The sequence below is a fragment of the Chaetura pelagica genome, unplaced genomic scaffold (genome assembly GCF_000747805.2).
Source record: "Chaetura pelagica isolate M959 unplaced genomic scaffold, ChaPel_1.0 scaffold145, whole genome shotgun sequence".
Taxonomy (NCBI): Eukaryota; Metazoa; Chordata; class Aves; order Apodiformes; family Apodidae; genus Chaetura; species Chaetura pelagica.
Window position 1 is genome coordinate 487,272 of NW_009953332.1, and position 5,710 is coordinate 492,981.

The following is a 5,710-nucleotide window of genomic DNA, read 5'->3' on the forward strand; positions in this document are numbered from 1 at the left end:
AGCTACGTGCTGTCAGGCCTCCTCCAGCTCTGTGACACCTGCATCCTGTGCTGGGCTGAGAGCAAGCCCGAGTGCCCGCCCTGCAAGAGGAGGATCTGTCCATCCTGCTCTCAGTGCGGGCAGATGACGACTTCGAGGAGCACGTCATCACACCACCTGCAGGTCCATCAGGTGTCCGTTGCTGATCAGGAGGAAGGCCTGCCCATCCAGCTGCCCACAGGTGTGCAGCAACAGGACAGCAGCCCGCAGGGCTGGTGCCCAGGGCTCCCCTCGGTGGCCTGCAGCCCAGCATTTGGGCAGCTTTTTCCAGGAACACCCAGCTCTCCTGCAGGCCCTTCTGCTCTGGATCCTTCAGTAGCTGGAATTGTCCATTCGGAATCAGAGTTCTGTGGCAGAGGTGGCAAAAGATCTTACTATGCCCCTTCTGGTCCTCTTCAGGCTGGATGAAGACATACTGAACCAGCTCCAGGGGGCCTCCCCCCAAAACCCTGTGGCAACATTTTTGCACCCATCTGTTGAGTCCCCCATGCAATGGGGCATCAGGAAGGCCCAGGAGCTGCTGGGCCTGCCAGGCTGCCCTGCTGCCGAGAGGTGGGCGAGGCCTGCTTGGACAAGAGACAGGTGACAAGAGACGCAACTTTTGCAGATCACTTTATATCCCCTGGATTGTCCCTGCTTGGTGTTCTGAGAAGGAGCACGTAGATGTGATCCTGATGAAGTGCTAGTGTAGGTGCCATCAACACCTGCCCCTCTCACAGCCCTTTTTTGCCTGTCCTGAGGTTTTCATGCTCAGATGTCCCTCTTCATCCCTGGTCCTACCAGTCACCAAACCACAGAAATGCTTCTACTTGAAGGGGACTAAGGAGGTCTCTTGTCCAACTACTGGCTCAGGTCAAGGTCAACAATGACCACAGACCTGAGTACTCTGGGTAGTGGTCATTCAGGTCTTGAAGGCTGACCTTTGGGCTCAGAGACCACACAATCTCTCTGGGCAACCCACCCGAGTGCTTCATATGCTCACAAGGATTTTGGTTTTGACTCCTTGTTTCCAGCCTGAACCTCTCTAGTTTCAGGAGATGCCACCATCTGTCACCCTCCCACCTGGCAGTGCTGGGAAGAGCCTGTCCCCATTCCCTTGATGCCTTCCCCAGAGGCAGTGGGGTGTGCTGTGAGGTGCCCCAGCACCTTCTGATCTGCACACTGGGGTACCGTGATATTTGGACAAGGACCATGGGTAGGACAGCCTGTCATGAAACACTGAGAGGTGAAGTGGTGAAGTCTCCAAGCCATAGGTTCTCGTGCTGCTCAATCAGATGAGGAGGGAGCAGTGATGGAATATTTGGAGTTCCACCCAGTTACCAGCACTCCAGCTGGGTGAGGCTTAGTGAGGCTGGAGTTGTCAGCATCCCTTGAAGCTCGTCTTGCAATCGTGGACCTTTTCCTGGGAGTTCTTCACCCTTGGCCTCAGAGCCATTAATGGGCCAGCTGCAGGCAGCCAGGGCACCCAGGGGACAGGCTGGCAGCAGCAGAGGTGAGCTGGCAGGGGAAACCTCACCCCGAGGAGCTGGCAGGGTTTCCTTCCGCTGGGACCTGGGTGTTTTTCACACCCTCCCCAGGCCAGCCCATGACCGGGGCCTCTCTTCCTTTCCTAGCACAACAGCGCCCCCGTGAGAGGGAGCAGCTCAACATCCCCAGCTCCCCCAGCCCCTGCAGCACATGGAGAGCGTGGCCATGGAGCTGGACACCCGCTGTCCCATCAGTCTGGGCAGCTGGGAGGACACAGCTACGTGCTGCCAGGCCTCCTCCAGCTCTGTGACACCTGCATCCTGTGCTGGGCTGAGAGCAAGCCCGAGTGCCCCCCCTGCAAGAGGAGGATCTGTCCATCCTGCTCTCAGTGCGGGCAGATGACGACTTCGAGGAGCACGTCATCACACCACCTGCAGGTCCATCAGGTGTCCGTTGCTGATCAGGAGGAAGGCCTGCCCATCCAGCTGCCCACAGGTGTGCAGCAACAGGACAGCAGCCCGCAGGGCTGGTGCCCAGGGCTCCCCTCCCTGGCCTGCAGCCCAGCATTTGGGCAGCTTTTTCCAGGAACACCCAGCTCTCCTGCAGGCCCTTCTGCTCTGGATCCTTCAGTAGCTGGAATTGTCCATTCGGAATCAGAGTTCTGTGGCAGAGGTGGCAAAAGATCTTACTATGCCCCTTCTGGTCCTCTTCAGGCTGGATGAAGACATACTGAACCAGCTCCAGGGGGCCTCCCCCCAAAACCCTGTGGCAACATTTTTGCACCCATCTGTTGAGTCCCCCATGCAATGGGGCATCAGGAAGGCCCAGGAGCTGCTGGGCCTGCCAGGCTGCCCTGCTGCCGAGAGGTGGGCGAGTCCTGCTGCCTCCCGAAGGGGAACTCCTGCCCCCGGTCCAGACCCCTTCAGCAGCCCCCCCTGGAGAGGAGCACCCCACTACCTCAACTGCTGCTTTCTGGGGAGATCCCAGAAGTCTCCCCAGCACCCCTATTCCCACACACGGGGAGCAGAAAGAGCTGCAGAGTGATCCAAGGGAAGCTGGGCCAGGTCCCTCCACTCCCAGCCAGGGCAGGGACCACTCCCCTGGGGGGCACAGTGAGCCCTGAAGAGGAAGGCCCGCAGTTGCCAGGACTCTTCCCAGCCCCCAGGAGGCCATCCTGCCGGTAGCAGTAGAACCAGCATGCCAGCTGAGTTGGAGCACATCTCTTTGTCACCTCTCCCTTTGCTGCTGCTATTCCTGCCTCTTGTTTTCTCACCAGAAAAGAACAACCCCACCAAGGCAGGTGGCCTTCCCCTGCCTCCCCAAGCCAGACCAGAGTGGCTGCTCCAAGGTTTTCATGGACTGTCACTGGAACCCTGGACCCAGGCACCCCCATCTGCTGCCCACTCCAGTTTGGGACTTCTCTGCATGGACCCCCAGCTGGGTACTGCCCACTGCACCAACTGTGAGCTGCACCTGCCAAGGGCGCAGCCCTCGTAAGTTCAACAAGGGGAAGCACAGATCTCTGCACTTGGGGAGGGACAAGTGAAGGCACCAGCACTTGCAGTGGGCTGCCCAGCTGAACAGCAGCTCTGCAGAAAAAGCCCTGGAGGCTCTTCCTGGTGGTGGCAGGTGACAGGAGGACAGATACTGAAGAACAGTCTGGTCATGATCCTGGGTAAGTGGCTCTAGCTGTCTCTGCTGCAGCAGGCAGCCTCGACAAGATGACATCCAGAGGTCCCTTCCAGCCTCCACCTTCCTGTGAGTCTCTGAAAGCGTTTGAGTTGTGTAAAGAATCCTCTTGAATAACTTCATGTTGGCAATAGAAAAGAAAGAAAGGAAAGTAGTACAATTTTGCTCTGCTTCTAGTGGAGCCATCCTTGGGACACATCCCAGGATGCATGACATAGGGGCAGTTTCTGCTACTGAGGATATAGACTGAAATCTAGAGCTGCTATGGAAGGCCTAGAACCATTATCTTTTAAAGTAAGTATTTTCTCTCTCTCTCTGTTCTGCTGATCTTGTAACTTTTATTGCAGCTGAAACTGTGCAGTCTTCTTGAATTTACTGATACTGATCCCTGTGTTCCTGAGCCTGTGTGTTCCTGTATCCAGCTCCTGTCTGACACCAGGACTTGAGTTTGGGACTTTCCTAGGGCCTGCTCTTCAGCCTTGGTGGTGACATGAGCATTACTGGGGCTGGGGAGGTGGGCAGGGCAGCAATACTTCTTTTCTAAATATTTTTTTATATTTCATTATATTCCTTTTCATGACTATTGTTTCATTAAAGCTGTGTAGTTTAGTTTCCAACTCGTAAGTCTCTCTCTCTTATTCCCTTTCCCTTCCCCGTAAGGGGAGGGAGGGAGGTTATTAGAGATCAATCTGTCATTTGTTGAATTGCTGGCCCAGAGTTAAACCGTGACACTCTCCTATTAGCCTTAATGCTCACCCACAATCTCTCAACTCGCTCTTTGTCCACCCCCAGGGAGAGCTCAATACATTCCAGTTACTCTCTCACTTTTCTAAAAAGTACATAGCCATCCATGACAGCATTCCAGTAATGTGAGCTACCCCACCATGTCTCAGTAATTGCAATGAACTCATCTGTGCCTGCACACAGATCTCCAGTTCTTCCTGTTTATTCCCCATGCTGAGTGTATTGGTGCATTTCAGAGACGGAAAAATTCTACCATGCTGCCCCATTAATGCTGAGCTACCACACTCAGGCACCTCTTTAGCAAGCCCAGTTACTTCCCCATCTTATTTCAAAACAAGTTTAAGGGTCTCTCAATGAGCCCTGCTAACTTGGGCCCTCGAACCCTTTTGCCCCTGCAAGATAAACAGTTCCTGACTGTTGCCAGCAGGTCTTGCAAATTCGGCCCAAAGTCCTGCAAGTAGCAGGAGGTATCTGTCCTGCTGGAGACAACACCAGGCTCAGAGAGATCCCCACAGGCTGGCTGTTGTCCTGAAAGCAGCGTCCATCACCCTGTTAGAAATGAAATGTAGTGTTGTTTCTGCATCCTGGTGCTATAAGCATAGTGTTGGGGTTTTTTTTATATATACCCTAGTGTTAGGAATATATTAGTTTGTTCAAGAGAAGTGAGACATCTGCACATTCCAATGACAACTGGAGTGGTTTACGGTCCAAGAAACTGAGGGACTTAATTGGACTCCATGTGGGGTATCTGAACATGGAACAGGATTTATGGCCAAGATAAGACTGAACAAAGCCACTTCTATCTTGCTCCTCGGGGCAGGATGACACCAATAGGTATAGATCATTTTGGTAGCTGGCAAGACAGCCAAGGGGGCAAGAAAGGTCAAAATTATACCTTAAAGGTAAAAAAGTAAACTGCTAGAATGGAATGTGTAAACAGGCACGGGAAACTTACAGGATAATTGGAATTTGGATAGGCTGTAAACCCTGGAGTACCCAGCCAGTGGGGAAACAAGGGAGGGAACTTTGCGTCGGGAACAGGGAATTATAAACAGTTATTCACCTTACTATGAGTGTGCCTGCTTGTTTAGGTCAGCCATTCTTGCAAGAGTGTAAATAAACTGTGCTTTGCTGAAGGATGTTTGGGCCTGTTCATTGGCACCAAAAACGTTTTTCACAACCCCATGTGCAAGGAGCCAATCCACGCACAGACAAGATACTTCCTTTAGTATCCAGTTTTGTGCAGAAAAGGGGGCAGGAGGGCGTTCCACAAATCAAGCTCAGCTTCCCAAAACACAAGTGCTACCTTTAAACCCAAAAATGTGAGAAAAAACTTTAACATTGTTCTGTCTCTGGCACACATGATGGGTCACTAACTCCTTGCTTCCATTTCAAGTGGCAGTGCTCAGGAATTTCCATGTGCCTGCTCAAAGTGTAAGGGGCTTGTTGTTAGTAGGGGTCCCTCTAGCCTATGGTGGGTATTTTAGTGAGCTAATAGCTTATTAATGTGTTAATACAGTGATTTCAGTTACTCAGTGCTTTCTTACCTAGCGCTCAAGGCTGTAACCACGACAAGCTGTGGGGAGTGCTCCTTTCCATCCCTTCCACCTGCCTTGCAAGTTTCTTGCAGGTTTGTCTCAAGGCCAGGCTACTGACCTCTTGGGATGTTTTTTTCTCTAAACTGGAATCTGTTTTTGTCTAATTCTTGCTGTTTCATTGTTATGTAAGCTCCATTTCTATTCTTTTGTTGCCTTTTATTTCATTCCCTCCC